The 17,086-nt window shown below is 44.0% G+C and overlaps 1 protein-coding gene across 6 annotated transcripts in view; it reads right to left on the bottom strand.

Moving 5' to 3' along the window:
* Nucleotides 1-2,354: 2,354 nt before the first annotated feature.
* PDE4DIP (phosphodiesterase 4D interacting protein) overlaps nucleotides 2,355-17,086 on the bottom strand; it is a 490,445-nt gene continuing 475,713 nt past the window's right edge. For all 6 annotated transcript variants that reach the window (XM_070746854.1, XM_070746855.1, XM_070746856.1 and 3 more), the window contains one exon: nucleotides 2,355-3,652. The gene's annotated coding sequence lies outside the window, so the exon portion shown is untranslated. The remainder of the gene's footprint in view (nucleotides 3,653-17,086) is intronic.

Below are 17,086 nucleotides of genomic sequence, written 5' to 3'. Positions count from 1 at the left end.
GGATTCACCCAGTGTTTCATGTCAGGCTTTTGAAGCCAGAGCACACCTCAGAACTACATCCCACTCTGACCGACCTGCCAGTCCCTCTGCTGATTGAGGGCAAGCAGCATTTTGAGGTCCAAGAGATCCTAGATTCTAGGAGACAGAGAGGAAAGCTGCAATATTTAGTTGCTTGGAAACATTTCCCCGCCTCCCAAGCTGAATGGGTGAGGGAGAAGGATATGAAACCCGGAAAGCAGGTTGACTTGTTTCTTGCGAAATACCCTGACAAACCATGAATCTCTATTGTTTTATCTTATGTCTCTGTTTTCTTTTAGGACTAATGTCCCTGTTCTAGGGGGTCTGAATCTCAGCCTCTGCATTTCTTCTCTTCTGGCCTGCTTGCATCAACTTCCGATGAGACCACATTCAGTTCTGGAGACCTCATCTACAAAAAGATATTGATAAAATTGAACACATACAAAGATGGGCTACAAAAATGGTGGAAGGTCTTAAGCATAAAACATATCAGGAAAGAATGTATAGTCTGGAGGACAGAAGGGAAAGAGGGACATGATCGAAACATTTAAATATTTTAAAGGGTTAAATAAGGTTAAATCAGGAGGGAAGTGTTTTTAATAGGAAAGTGAACACAAGAACAAAGGGGCACAACCTGAGGTTAGTTGGGGGAAAGATCAGAAGCAATGTGAGAAAATATTATTTTACTGAAAGAGTGGTAGATGCTTGGAACAAACTTCCAACAGATGTGGTTGGTATATCCACAATAATTGAATTTAAACATGCCTGGGATAAACATATCTCCATCCTAAGATAAAATACAGGAAATAATATAAGAACAGAATAGATGGACCATGAGGTCTTTTTCTGCCGTCAATCTTCTATGTTTCTATGTTTCCATTTGAAACAGTGGGAGAGAGGAGGACATTGAAAATCTTGGATACTCAGATACCAGGTGGCTAAAATGCAAAGAGGAAAAGAACCAGACCAACCCAACAACAAAACACCTGGCAAAACACTTACCTGGGCAAGTATTTCACAAATGGGAGCAGTGTAGAAAAGTAGGCCTCACTTTTAATAGTTGCATGTAACAGGTATATCCTTCAAAATACATAGGACTGTCAGGATTTAGCATATCCTGAGGTAATGTCTCAATGCAGAAGAAAGGCCTAAGTTGAGAATGCTGAGTCATTCTGAGGCAATTAAACATGCAGCAACCTCATCAGGTGAAAAGTATTTAAATATGCAAGAGTTCTCTGCTCGCTCCCTGCTCTCTCTCTAATCTCTGATCTTGCTCTGTGTGAAGTGTACTGTGAAGTTGCTGTATTGATCTGTTGGTTACTGTAAGTTATTGTAGCTGAGATAGTTGTAGTGAAATACTAGTGAGATACTAGTGTGATATATGTATAGTAAAGTAGAATACAGTTAGTAGTGTAAATAAGAAGTAAATATATTTTTCCAAGACTTCCTACTGCTGCTGTGTTTCATTGAAGACTTCAACTCTATATCAACTGGTCTGAGGTTGGCTGTTTGGGTTGGTTAGCTGCTTGGGCTGGCAAGCTTTCACAAATGCAGTTCTGATAAGGACTACAATTAGAAGAGCAATCCAGTCATAGGGTGATCTGAAGATAAACATGACAAAAGTCTTTCTACCCAGGTTTCAAGTGCCTCTAAGCCCTCTTTTTAAAAGTCCATTGTAATATTTCATCCTAGATGTCAGCCTCTCCATTTCTTCTCTTCTGGCCTGCTTGCATTGGCTTCCATTTGAAACAGTGGGAGGGGGGAGGACATTGGAAATCTGGGAGGGGCGGGAGATGTGCCGGAGGGCCCTGATGAGAATTTTTTAAAAGTAATAGAGAGGAATGGTATCACCAAAGCTCAACGGCCATTGCATACCAGATGTGGAGAACCTAACGGAAGATGCACCCACCTGACACCTAAAAACATAGGGGATTGGGTGAATGGCCCAGGGGGGTTGTTGGGAGGGATGTGGGATCTTTGTAATAAGTATTCTGCATACCTTTTTCCCCAGACTTTGCTTTTGATGTGTTCAGTTCTGATCTAGTAAAAGTACTCTTTAAAGTTCAAATAGACTCTGAGTTTTACTTTCCTGGATTCTGAAGGGAACCAGACCTGACACTAGGGGTTTTTGGTCAGAAATTTTACTCCAGCTCAGAGGAAGTGTAACTGTTAAACTTGTGTTTTGTGCCAAAGTTCTTTTGTCCTTATTTGGACAAACCAGGTGGAAGAAACAGTCCTAATCTATCAATTTACTTCTTTAAGACTCATCCTGAACACCATTAAAATTATTCAGTCAATTATTTTAGATCAATAGAAGATTAAAGATAAAACTCCACTCTAGGTCACATCACAGGTTTATTGTTGAACAAACATGGAATCAAGTCCATAACATAAATATGAGGAGTAAATTATAATTCTCCAGACTTTCTATTCTGGTCATCTAAATAAAGCTGCTTTTAAAAAAATCATTAGTTCTTAATGTAAACAACATAGAAGAAAGATACATTCATTGACGGCTTTAAAAGCCACTTTTCACACGGTTTCTCTCTTCTAAGTTATGTTTTAAGGCAGGGCTGTCAAACTCGTGACTGCGGGCCTGATGTGTCACTTTCTGCTCACGGCCAGTTTAACAAAGGAGAAAAGTCACAATATGTTGTGTGATGCCACCATGACGACCCGAGTTTGACCCCCCTGTCTTAAGGGCTCCACGCTAATTTCAGGCCTAAAATTCACATTGAAAGTCTCTTAAAATGGCAAGAGAATGGCAGTGTTTGCAATAATATGAAAAGCTGCTTTTCTTAGAAGGCAGTACAGGCCTGTTTATACAGAGAATAATAAAAGAACAATACCATTTATGAGCCAATTTCTATCACCTGTAAATTGCAGTTAGAGTTGTTGTTTTTTAAAATGTGGGAATTTAGATAATTAAAAAAATGCATCAAATAAGTGCATCTTATTGTCAGGCTGACAAGGTCTCCCTTGCCAATAATACATCAAGGTCATATTCCTTTAAAGCAAGGTAGTTACAATAATTAGAGGCAATCCCAAATACCTGGAGCACCACTTGCATGCCATCAGCACTGACAAAATCACAATTATTCAATTGCAAAAGGCAACTTTACTAGGAAGAGCTTACATGCATCATGCAATGATAACTTTTAACACCAGGAAACAATTAAATCTAATTTCCTTTTCCTTGGGCAGGGCTCAATAAATGGAAGATATTGCCAAATTCAATCTAAACATCTGGCTGTTTGTACAACCAACCATAGTAATGATAATGGATGAACATTAATCCTATAGCATGAGCAGACTTGCCATACTTTAAAGAATCAAATACTAAGACAAGGATACCTCTCTGTGGGTGCCATTGATACAGCATCCTTTTCACTTGCAATAACATTTTGGCTATAGTCTAGTCTCTGTGTATTTGTAACTCCAAATATAGTCCAGTTATTGTATTGCACTAATGTCTGGAGCAGCAGAGCATGTGAAGAGATGATTTGAAAAAGCTTAGGTGGATTAGGAGTGAATGTTGGATCTAGTTTTCTTTCTCCATATTTCTGACTGTGTGGATGAATCCGTTTCTTCAATGGCCAATGGAAGAAATGGATTTAGGCTTCTGAGATATCCCCTGTAATTAAATGATATAAAGAAGAGATGCAAGCATTTATACTAGGCTTTGTTTTCTAATACCCCTCCTCCCACCCTGAAGCATACATACCAGTTATTTTAACACATGCTAATATCCTTGTTTATAATTTAATGCTCTGACTACAAAAATATAAACCAAAAGATGGCCCTATGAACAGAAAAGCATGCCTATTTATTGCATCAAGATTGAGACATTTGTACAACAGCATCAATTGCTGAAGACATTCACCTTGTAGCACATTAGGATTGTAATACCCATAAATTGAGAGAGACTGAATTGTTACCGGAACATCTTGACTCTACGGTAAAATAAATTAGATATTGCAATTGGATTTTTGTTTGGAATAACCATGAAACCCGAGGATTAATTTGAGAGTGACTGAAACATATCTGAAAGACATTGGACTATGTGAAAATATGAGTATTGAATTATTAGTATAAAAATTGGGACAGAACATCACTTGTGGACTATAAATAACAATTGAAGATTTTTGCTTTCATCAGTGTGAGACTGTTTGCCTCTTTGTCAATCTATTTTGTCTATCTACTGGAATAAATTTGAAACTTAAGGACTAAAATAAGGAAGAAAAAGAAAAGAAGAACTGAATTGACATTGTAAGATCTAAGGACTAAATAAGGATAAATGATTAAAGACTAAGGGAACAAGGAAGAAAAGAAAAACGGAAATATAGTACAGTGATACCCCGTCTTACGAACATAATTGGTTCCGGGACGAGGTTCGTAAGGTGAAAAGTTAGTAAGACGAAACAATGTTTCCCATAGGAATCAATGGAAAAGTGAATAATGCGTGCAAGCCCATTAGGAAAATCCAAAACTTTAAGTTTTTTTAAAAAGTGGTGGGCGGACAAAGTGGAGGAGAACAGAGTGGGGACAGGCAAGCTGAGGAAGCGTTGGAAGAGGGGATTTCCCCCATCTCACTGTCAAAATGTGTCCGTGGGAGACTCAGCCATCCATCGCCCACTGCCCTCTCCTGCCAGAAGCCTGCAAAGAGCCAAAGCTGGGTGTGGAGAAAAGCGAAACTTTCAGCTCCTGGATGGACCAGAGAGCCCACCCACCCGCCCTGCCGATTGCCCTCCCTCCCTCCGCCAACAGCACCTGTCCCACCCTCTCCAAGAGCTGCACCGAGGCCGCCCGGGAACCACTGCTTCCAGAAGAGTTCCCCTCACTAGCCTGCTCTAGATCTGCCGTTCAAGGCTTTGGTAACTTTGGAGGATCCCTGCCCAGCACACGCGCGCTCTCCCGGCACAACTTGCCCAGAGGATTTTTTTCCACCTCTCATGATCCCTCCAATGCCCCAATCTGAACTTTAGCTTGCATGAGGAAGGGGGTTGGCTCCCCACACGGGAGCCACCCAAAGGCGAAATATGATTTGAAAAGCTCTGGTGTGCAAAAAGCTTGGGGAGAGCGTGACTTGGTAACGTGGGGAGGAGGAGGAAGAGCCGGGCCGGGAGGAGGAGGAGTGGGAGGAAGGCAAGATCTGCTCCCAACACCCGTTGGGAACGCGGAAACCAAGGGTTCTTAGCCAAGACTTCTGAAAGAGACCGAGCTTTATGCAATCTCTCTTGGGATTAAAGGAGCAGGCGCCCGTACACAAAAAGAGGGTATATGTTTTTCTTATGTCGGATCACCCTGGTATATTTTTAAGGAACGTCACAGCTCCTTTTTTTTGCCTCTAGGCCCAACCCAGGGCCACTGCAAGGCAGTAATATATTTATAGCCGACAAACTATATTTTGTATGTGTTAAATGAATTGGCCAGGTATTTCCAGCATTAGAGGTCACAGCTGGGTTTGGGTGTGGTGCTCTTGGGAAAGGATAAAAGGCGGCCCCACCCTTCCTGGCTTGTGGAGTTTTATCTTGGAGATTCGTGAGACCTGTCTGTGAACTTTGGTGGCTACAATCCTGGTTTGTGCCTTGGACTATTGAAACCTTGGAGGTGTGTGCCAGCAAGAAGCTTGTGGAATTGACTGGACATCAGGACCCTGTTGTAATGTATTGTAACCTGTCTGCTGTGAAGACAGGTTTTCCTTTGTGCTTATTTTTTCCTGCTATAAAATACTTTTGGATTTTACCAGAGTGTCTGGCTGTTTTTTCAGTGGGTGTGGAGGTCTGGGAAAACCCAGACAGAACAGAATAAAACTTCACCAACCACCAGACACCTGGTGCTCAGTTTGGAGGGGTGGTTTGGTTGTTTTGTTCCTTGCTCTTTGCTGCTGGTTCCTGGTTGGACATCTTTTGTTTTTCGGCTTCCTGTTTTTGCCTGTCACCATGGATGTTTCTGCAGCTGACATGCAGGCTGTCTTTGCAGAGTTGCGAGGGGACATTGCTCACTTGACCCAGACAGTCTTGTTATTACAACGTCAAGTGGAGGTTTTGTCCCAGGCGGCCCCACCCCAGGCGGCACCTGTGGTACCACCTCCAGCACCTTTGCCCAGAAGGAAATGTTTTGTGGCGATGCCGGAAAAGTTCTGGGGGGACCGGCGGCTGTTTTCTGCGTTCCAGAGCCAGGTGCAGCTTTTTATCAACGCGCAGATGATGCACTTCCCAGGGGATGACCACAAGGTGGCGTTTCTGTGCAGTTTATTGGCTGGCCCTGCAGCGTCGTGGGTGGCACCTTACCTGGCCCGGGATGATCCGCTACTCCAGGACTACAATGCTTTCTGTGACTTGCTGCGTCACCAATTTGCGGACCCGGTGCAGGAACAAACGGCCACGCGGGCGCTGAAGCAATTACGCCAGGGTTCGCGCCCCCTGGTGGACTATATGGCTGACTTTAGGTCTCTGGCCGGGCAAGTCCAGTGGAATGAGGCTGCCCTGATCGAGGCCTTTCAGGATGGACTATCCGACACGATGTTGGACGCATTAGTGCATGAGGTGATGCCCGGCACGTTGGACGGTTTGGAGCGGCATTGCTTGGCAATAGAGGCCAGGCTGTTGGCCAGGGAAGTCCGTCGAGCGGGACGGTCCAACCCCCGTGCGTCAGGCGTCCCGCCGACACCTGTTTCGCGGCGGGGGTTGTCAACCGTAAGCACCCCGGCTCCGGTCCCTGCGCCCCGACGTTTTTCACCAGCGCTGCCTCCACGCTTGATGGATCGTGTTGCTGCCGGGGAGCCGATGGACTTAAGTTACGCCCGACCCCGACAGACCCCGGAGGAACGAGGGCATCGGCGGGCAGCTGGGTTGTGCTTCTATTGTGGGGCCCCGGGACATTTTGCTGTCATTTGTCCCCACAAGAGGCGGAGCACCGTGGCTGCCGTCGTTCCTGTACCCTACAGCCCTCCCGTGCTTCCCATGGCGTCCCCTGTGCAGTTACAGGAGACAACCCCTGGTGTCCCCGTTCCTGCCCTGAACTCTCCGATGGCGGGGCCTTCGTCTGGATGTCCTCCGTCGCCGGAACGATCGGGAAACGAGGGGGGCCCGGCTTGGTGGCAACACTAGGTCGGGCGGGGATCCCACTTTCATCTGACTCCACGACTCCCGAATTCGGACCGTTTCGACACCTGACGCTTGCGGTGACCTTGCATATCGCGCAACGGACTCGGACTTACCCCGCGTTGGCCCTCGTGGATTCGGGGGCGACGACGAACTTCTTAGACGAAGCCTTTGCCCAACGTCATTCCTTGCCCCTTTGTCCTGTTACCCCGCCATTAACTGTGGAGACTATCGATGGGCGGGTTTTGTTGGCTGGTCCCATCCGTTTCCAGACCCTGCCGGTGCGGATGTGCATCGGAACTCATGAGGAGGCCCTACAGTTTTATGTTACCAAGGGGCTTCATTTTCCCCTCGTGTTGGGGTTGTCATGGCTGCGTGCACATGACCCACAGGTGGTGTGGTCTCAGAACTTGGTCACCTTCTCCAGTTTGCAGTGCGTGGACCATCACCGACATGTGTGCGCAGCCCACGGCCCAGTAGTTCCCGCGATTCAATTACCCCGTTGCCTCGAGGAATTCGCCGATGTGTTCAACGAAAAGGAGGCGGATCGGCTACCACCACATCGGACGTATGACTGTGCCATTGACCTGCTCCCTGACGCCAAGCTCCCGGCTGGTCGTTTGTACTCCATGTCCGAGCCGGAGCTTGTGGCTCTCAAGGAGTTTGTGGAAAAGAATCTGGCCAAGGGATTTATTCGGCCATCCAAGTCCCCTTTGTCTGCCCCTGTTTTGTTCGTGAAAAAGAAAACAGGCGATCTTCGCCTCTGCTGTGACTATCGCCGCCTTAACGCCATCACAGTGCGGAATAGGTACCCCTTGCCCTTGATCCCTGAACTCATGGACCGGTTGCGGACGGCAACGGTATTCACCAAAATCGATTTGCGCAGTGCGTATAATTTGGTCCGGATGCGGGCCGGGGATGAGTGGAAGACAGCGTTTGGCACGCGTTACGGCCACTTTGAATATACAGTGATGCCATTTGGCCTCACCAACGCCCCGGCCGTGTTTCAACATCTGATGAACGACGTGTTCCGGGACATGTTGGACCATTTTGTGGTGATTTACCTTGATGACATTTTAGTGTATTCCCCGAACCATGCCTTGCATTTGACCCATTTGCGCCGGGTCCTGCTCCGGTTGCGGGAGCAGCATTTGTATGCCAAGCTGGAGAAGTGCCAATTCTTCCAGACTACCGTCGAATTCCTGGGGCACATTTTATCTCCAGGTGGCATTTCCATGGACCCGAGCAAAGTGGCCGCACTTCAGTCTTGGCAACCTCCACGACGGGTGAAAGACGTACAACGTCTTTTGGGGTTTGCAAACTACTATCGGGCTTTTGTTCCGGGGTATGCCACGTTAACCACGCCCTTGACTCGGTTGTTACAAAAACAAGTCCCATTTGGTTGGGGGGAGGCGGAACAGCGGGCTTTTGATGCCCTGAAAGTGGCGTTCATGGCGGAACCGCTTCTGCGCCATCCTGATCCCGCTCAGCCATTTGTGTTAGAAACCGACGCTTCAGATGTAGCGGTTGGCGCAGTGCTTCTCCAAGCCCATCGGCCCAGTGACATGTTGTTTCCGTGTGCCTACTTCTCCCGGAAGCTGTCTCCCTCGGAAAGGAACTATACTATTTGGGAGAAGGAACTTTTAGCGGTGAAGGCCGCCTTTGAGCATTGGCGGCATTACCTGGAGGGGGCCCGTCATCAAATCGAGGTACGGACGGATCACCGGAACCTTGAGTATTTGCAGACGGCCCGGAAATTAAACCAGAGACAGATCCGCTGGTCTTTCTTTTTCGCGCGGTTCAATTTCCGCATCAGGTACACTCCCAGTGCCCAGAACCCCCGAGCGGATGCCTTGTCGCACAAGCCAGAATACACGCACCCGAAGGAGCTGGCTCCTCTGCAGACAGTGTTACCCCCTGCAGCTTTGGCTGCCACTCAGGACCCAGTGGACTTGCGTCACCGTTTATGGGAGGCGCAGCGTGAGGATGGGTTTGTAGCGCAGAGAGTGCGGGAGTTAACACCCAATTCCCCATGGACGTTTCAAGACGGTCTGCTTCGGTACCGGGGGCAGCTGTATGTTCCCGCCGGCCCAGTGAGAGGGTTGATTATGACCCAGTGTCATGACTGTCCAGTGGCGGGGCATTTTGGTCTGTTTAAAACATTGGAGCTAGTCTCTCGGACATTCTGGTGGCCACGCCTCCAAGATGATGTGCGTTCCTATGTGGCCACCTGTGTCCAGTGTCGTACGGCCAAGGGGGTGACTGGAGCCCCACCGGGATTACTGCAACCTTTGCCCACGCCTGAGAGACCCTGGGGTGCCGTGTCCATTGACTTTGTCACTCATTTGCCTTCCTCTGCTCGCTTCACGGTAGTCATGGTGGTGATGGACATGCTCACCAAGATGGTGCATTTTGTCCCTTGCACTAGGGTGCCCACTGCCCAACTCACGGCTCAAATGTTTATTAGTCACGTGTTTCGGTTACATGGGCTTCCGGATCGAGTGGTCTCTGATAGGGGCACACAATTCACAGCCCGGTTTTGGCGGGAATTGATGTCGGCCCTGAATGTGTCCGTGTGCCTCGCCTCGACGCAGCACCCCCAGACCGATGGCGGTACAGAAAAAGTGATCGGGATACTGGAACAATACCTGCGGTGTGTAGTGGCGGATCGCCAGACGGATTGGTCCCGGTTTATCCCTGTAGCGGAGTTCGCTTTCAACAATTCCCGTCACTCATCGACCCGGCTCACACCCTTTTTCGCAAATTATGGATTTCACCCTCGCTTCTTTCCCTTGACCCTCCTAGATTCCCCGGTGCCTGCTGCTGAGGACTTTCTCTCAGAGCTGCAGGCGGTTCACGAGATGGTGAAGAGATACCTGAATAAAGCCAAGGAGGACTACAAGAGGGTGGCTGATCGCTCCAGACGGGATGTGCCCCCCTTGGTGGTGGGGGATCAGGTGTGGTTGTCCACGAAATATGTAGCCTCTGAATTACCCCGGCACAAACTAGATCCCCGGTTCCTGGGTCCTTTTCCCGTTGAGCGGGTGATTAATCCGGTGGCTTACCGGCTCACCCTGCCGGACAACTTGCGGGTTCACCCTGTGTTTCACCGTTCGCTGCTAGTCCCTGTCCCTCCTGATTGTCCGCTCCGTCCCAATGTTCCCGTGTTTCCTGCCCCGTGTGTTCGTGATCACCTCCCTGAAGCTATGGTACATGACGTTGTGGATTCCCGTTGGGTGGATGGGTGTTTCCATACAAGGTGCAATGGGTAGAGGGGGATCCGGATGATTGCTCCTGGGTGGAAGCGGCGTTGTTGGATGCTCCCGATCTTCTTCGGGCTTTTCACGCCCAGTTCCCTCAGAAACCGCGTCCTCTCCGCTGGCAGGTGGGGAGGGGCCTTCCGCGGGGGGATGGTGTTGTGGTTCAGCCTGGGACCCCTCCGGGAATGGCTGACTTGCTGTCGGCTTCCAGCTCAGAGGGAGAGGCTGAGGACCAGGAGGTGCAGACTGACGAGGAAGCGGAATCTCAGGCTGAAGAAGAAGGACAGCCAGAGTTCCACCAGGGGGAGCTCTCCCCAGCAAGCAGCCTGGATTCCCTGGGGGAAGATGCTCACGACATCATAGATATGCGACAAAGGAGAGCTAATCAGAGACGAACTCAATTGGCCAGGTATTTCCAGCATTAGAGGTCACAGCTGGGTTTGGGTGTGGTGCTCTTGGGAAAGGATAAAAGGCGGCCCCACCCTTCCTGGCTTGTGGAGTTTTATCTTGGAGATTCGTGAGACCTGTCTGTGAACTTTGGTGGCTACAATCCTGGTTTGTGCCTTGGACTATTGAAACCTTGGGGGGGGGGTGCCAGCAAGAAGCTTGTGGAATTGACTGGACATCAGGACCCTGTTGTAACATATTGTAACCTGTCTGCTGTGAAGACAGGTTTTCCTTTGTGCTTATTTTTTCCTGCTATAAAATACTTTTGGATTTTACCAGAGTGTCTGGCTGTTTTTTCAGTGGGTGTGGAGGTCTGGGAAAACCCAGACAGAACATAGATTGGGTGATTATGTTTCAGTGATCTGATTGGTTGGTGTAATCATAATTATTAGAAGGATTGACATGGTGATTTTATGAAGTGTTTTTTGTTTAAGGCTGGTTTCCAAATTTCAAAAGTCCAAATTCATAATTATTAGAAGGATTGAATGGTGATTTTTATGAAGTGTTTTTTTTGTTTAAGGCTGGTTTCCAAATTTCTGGTAGGCGGGACGTGTCATCTCTTTTATTCATGCAAAGGGGCTCCTTTCAATTTCTATGGCTTCTAGAGAAATTCTTCTATATAAATTCTCTGTTTTGTGAAGTAATTTAGTTTTTTCAAAGTCAATTTTGTGCCCTGTTTTTTTAATGTGCTGGACAAGGGAGGAAGTCTTATCTTCTTTTTTATCTGCATTCACATGTTCTGCAAGGCGTGCACTTACTCTTCGGTTGGTTTGTCCAATGTATGTATGTGTGTATATATATATATATATATATGTTTTCGTAAATTTTCATGGGTATATGTATGTAGATTGTTCTGAGTTCGGGTTTACACAGGGCAAAACCCGAACTCAGAACAATCTACATATATATATATATATATATATATATATTCGTAGATATTCACGGGTACAGGTATGACGGTCCTGATACATTCGGGTTTCTTCCCGTGTAGGATTTGGAAATTTCTGGCGACGTTTCGATGAGGTCCCACTCATCATCTTCAGGCTGGTGTTTCTGTCCTTGTTCTAAGGTGAACACTGCGAGACCTAAGCTGCCTTCCTTTATATATATATATGTATGTATGTATGTATGTATGTATGTATGTATGTATGTATGTATGTATGTATATTCTTTTTATATTAATTGATTAAATAACAAATATATTGATAGATAGTAGATTTTTACAAGAGTGATTTTAAACAAACTAAATAACAATAATTAATTGTATAACTTGACATATAAGTTTTATAATTAAGTTGTCTTTTTTGTTGTTGTTCTTTTGTTTTATATTGCTCTGTATTTTCCCATACTTTTTCCTTTCTTGTGATCTTACATATTGGAACAGAGTAATTTTCAGTAATTGAAAAATTAGTTTAAATATTTTATATAATTTATATTTCACATATTCAATTTTACCTACACTGATAAATGAACTGTTGTTCTTCTTCCTCAAAGATTATCCATCCTACTGAATTCTTAAGATTTTTTTTAAGTAATTAGAAATGTATTTTACTCCATTTATATGTTACTTAATTATTTGTATTATACTCATCATTTTATTACATTCAGCTTAATAACAGTAAGCATAATAATCAATTCTTTTAAGTACTAAGTAAAATAGCACATAAGATATCTATTATACTTTTGAATTACTAAGTGGATGCCATTTTGGAAGCATTTTAATTTTAGAGGTTGGAAAAATTATTTTAGGATGTCAAGTACGACTACCATAATAAAAACCTCAAAAAACCAGATTTCAACTCCATCCTCAACTCCACAAGGATCTCCATCGCCATCTCCGCTACAACAAACAATGATAGCAACCATGTTAGCTAAGGAAAAAGACAAGGAAAAGGAGAAAACTCTGACAGAGCCAACTCTTCAGACTATTCAAGATTCCTTAGCACTAATTCAAGATTTTATGCAGAAAACCCAGATCTCTATGGATACAAATAGAGAAGAATCAAGGAAACACCATGAAGACATAAAAGCAGAAATAGGAGATTTGAAAGTTGAAATGGGAGAAGTGAAAGAAAGCATAAAAGTAATGGATGGAAAAATAGAAGTTATACAATAAACCTTAAAAGACAATGATCAAAGGATTAAAACAGTGGAAGATAAGATGGAGAAAGCAGAGCAGAAAATGGAAGAATTTGAAGAACATAGTAGTATAATAAATAGAGGATTTGACGAAGCAATAACCCATTTAGAAATACTATGTGCTTCATACAGACTGAGATTTCAAAACATAATTGAAGAAAAGGATGAAGATTTAGCCCTCAAAATGGCAGAAATAATTGGAGAGATCTTACAGATAGATCCTCAAGAGCTGATAAAAGAAATTGATGAAATTTACAGAGTACAGACCAGCTTTGCTAGAAAACCTAACTTATCAAGAGAGGTCCATATTAAGTTTATCAGGAAGACCATCAGAGATGACATCTTAAAATGGACAAGAAATCAAAGTTTGAAGTACAAAGGAAAAGAAATCATAATATTAAAACATGTTCCAAAAAGAGTTAGGGAAAGCAGGAGGGAATATTACTTTCTCACTAGAATATTAATTAAAGAAAATATAACCTTCCAATGGCTTATCCCTGAAGGCCTCTCTCTATATTGGCGAGGTGCCAGAATAAAGATGGAGAATGTAGATGAAGCTAGGGTATTCTTTGAAGAAAGCAGCTTGAATAGGTCCAAACAACCACACAAAGAAATAAAAGACAGAGAAGAGGAGCAGGGGGCTACCTGTAAAGAGAGGGAGGAAACATAAGGTGCCAGAAAAAAACAACCACAAATACAACAAGAATTGGTACTAAGCAGTAGACTATGAAAACCCAAAGATACCAAGAAATACTACAAATAGATATGTCGTGTGACATAAAAATCTTTTCGGTCAACGTAAATGGATTAAACAACCCAAGAAAAAGAAATCAAATATTTGCTAAACTTAAAAAAAAAAGAGCGCAAATAATTATTTTACAAGAAGTCCATATTAAAAAATTGAACAGAAAATTATTATGTAACCCAAAATTAGGAAATATTCATACAAGCCTAGCCGATTAAAAAAAAGAGGTATAGCAATGTATGTTGATGATACAATAGATACAAAACAACTATATAGTGATCAAGAAGGTAGAATTTTAATTGTACAATTAAAATTAGAACCAAAACCTCCCGTCATTATATCAATATATGCACCCAATGATAACCAAAAACAATTTTACAAGGAATTACATGATAAAATAATTGAATTATCAATTGAAAACATGATAATAGTGGATGACTTTAACGGAATTTCTAACAGTTTTGAAAGACATTTGGCATGAACATCATCCATGAAATAAACAATATACTTTTTATTCAAATCCTCACAAAATTTGGACTAGGATAGATATGGCTTGGGCTCCAGCGCACACTTTTGAATTTATTACGGACATTGAAATAGAATCAAATAGTTGGGCAGACCACAATCCATTAGTAATTTTTTGGAAAGGAAAGAAAAAAACTAATAATTGGTGAATGAATAGAAATATCTTGCGAGATGCCCCAATATATAGAATGGATTGAAAGAGAATTAGATTCTTTTTTTAGTATAAACAAAAACACTGAAACAACACCACAAAATCTGTGGGATACAACTAAGGTGTATATTCGGGGCCTGACAATTTCTTTTAAGGCAAAAAAAAATAAAGAGAAAAAGAAACAATATCAACAATTAGAGAAAGAATTGAAAGAATTAGAATTAGAACTACAACATAATAACTATGATAATAAAGTTAAAAGGAAGATGGATTTGTTAAAACATAAAATAAATTTGATAGAACAAGAACAAATAGCTGAAAAAATAAAAAGAGCTAAACAGGAATATTTTGAACATGCAAATAAACTGGGAAGATGGCTAGCTTATAAATTGAGAAAGCATAGAGAATCTAAAACAAAGAAACTAGCAGATAGTAAAGGTATAATAAGACATAGAACAGATGAAAAGAAGGAAATAGTATTAGAATTTTACAAAAACTTATATCAAAAAGAAGAAATAAAAGAAGAGAAGATTTTTGATTTCTTAAGTTCTATTGATTTACCAATCCTAACAGAAGAACAGCAACAAAAGCTTAATGCACCATTTACGATAGTCGAATTACAACAAATACTTAAAAATCAAAAAAACAACAAAGCTACAGGACCAGATGCAATACCCATTGAATTTTATAAATTAAATAGCAATATACTTACTTTGAATATGTTAGAGATTTTTAACAAGATAATTGCAGATGGCAAATTGCCTAGATCTTGGTCAGAAGCTTTAATAACATTAATACACAAGCCAGGAACAGAGAAGGAAAAAATTCAAATACAAAGAGGAGTCAGACAGGGTTGCCCTATTTCACCATTGTTATTTATTCTAACATTGGAAACATTGCTAATAAAAATAAGAACTAATAATGATATTAAAGGATTAGACATTGAAAAAGAATCTTACAAAGCCCAGGCATTTGCAGATGATGTGGTCTTCATTATAGAAGATCCCTCGACATCACTATTAAAATTAATAGACTTAGTAGAAGAATATGGGAAAGTTGCAGGTTTCACAATTAATAATAAGAAGACACAATTATTAACAAAAAACATGACAGATTTACAGATAAAACAATTAGAAAAGTTGACAAAAATGGGACTTCCGGTTTTGGCGTCACGCTGACACCAGGCAGCCTTCAGTTTCTCCGGGGTTGTCCTGGCTTTTCGTGTGTTTCTTGGTGGCTTAACGCCGATCACCAACCTGGAGACATGGTGATTTAATAGAGGAATTCCCTGTGCATCTGAGAGAGGTCGGCAGACTCACCGGGAAGCAGGGAAATCCTTTTTGCCAGCACACGAAGAACCGATCTGCAGATCGGCCTGAAGCTGTGACGCTCCGACTCCATTAAGGAAGCTGTGAGAAGACGGGCGGTGAAGGCCTTTGGAGTGAAATAAGTGAAAGATTTCTGTTTGATCGATCGCTGTTTGTAGATAATAGCAGATGAAAGACCCCCTGTTGTGTACTTTGCATTGTGATTAATGCAGTGATAGATTGGAAACAACGTGTGATATACAACAGTTGGGGAGAAAAAGTTTTTGGAAGTCTTGATGGTAAGAGGAAGTTTTGGACAGATTTAAGTGGATTAGAACAAATCGAGTCAGTGACAAGCTACAAAATCGAAGGTCTTTATATACAGTGGAACCTCGACATACGAGCAGCTCTACTTACGAGCTACTCGAGATAAGAGCTGGGAGGGGAGAGACATTCTTGTTCGTCTCCCGAGCTCAAATCCGGGATACGAGCCGAGAAGAGCTGGGCTGGCTTGCTTTGCTTCCTTCCCACGCTGATGCAGAGCCGAATACAGTCGCGCCCCTCTGATGCTTTCGGCGGCTTCCGAAGCGACGCTGGGCTCTTTTGCTGCCAAAAGCGTCAGGGGGGCGTGACGCTTTACTGTAGTGTATTCGGCTCTGCATCAGCTCGGGAAGGAAGCAAAGCAAACCAGCCCGGCTCTTCTCAGCTCGTATCCAGCACTTGGTGAGTCCTTGGCTTCTGCTGGGGGTGGGGGGATCTGTTTTGAATTTCACAAAGCAAAAAAACCGGACCGAGCACTTTGGCTGTGAGAGAGGCGTGGGGGGGGGAGCAAAAAAACCGGACCGAGTGCTTTGGCTGTGAGAGAGGCATGGGGGGGGGAGCAAAAAAACCGGACCGAGTGCTTTGCCTGTGAGAGAGGCGTGCGGGGGAAAAAAGCAAAAAAAATGGACCGAGTGCTTTGCCTGTGAGAGAGGCATGGGGGGGGAGCAAAAAAAATGGACCGAGTGCTTTGCCTGTGAGAGAGGCGTGGGGGGGGAAGCAAAAAAAATGGACCGAGTGCTTTGCCTGTGAGAGAGGCTTGGGGGGGAAAAAGCAAAAAAAATGGACCGAGTGCTTTGCCTGTGAGAGAGGCGTGGGGGGGAGCAAAAAAAATGGACCGAGTGCTTTGCCTGTGAGAGAGGCGTGCGGGGGAAAAAAAGCAAAAAAAATGGACTGAGTGCTTTGCCTGTGAGAGAGGCGTGCGGGGGAAAAAAAGCAAAAAAAATGGACCGAGTGCTTTGCCTGTGAGAGAGGCGTGCGGGGGGGGGGGGAAGCAAAAAAAACGGACCGAGAAAGAGAGCGTGAGAGATGCTCAGTGAGCCTTTCTTTGAAGTTGCCTTTCTTTCTTT

The sequence above is a fragment of the Erythrolamprus reginae genome, chromosome 3, assembly GCF_031021105.1.
Source record: "Erythrolamprus reginae isolate rEryReg1 chromosome 3, rEryReg1.hap1, whole genome shotgun sequence".
In the NCBI taxonomy this organism is placed as follows: domain Eukaryota; kingdom Metazoa; phylum Chordata; class Lepidosauria; order Squamata; family Dipsadidae; genus Erythrolamprus; species Erythrolamprus reginae.
The sequence above is the reverse complement of the archived record's forward strand: the minus strand, read 5'-3'. Positions and strand labels throughout refer to the sequence as shown.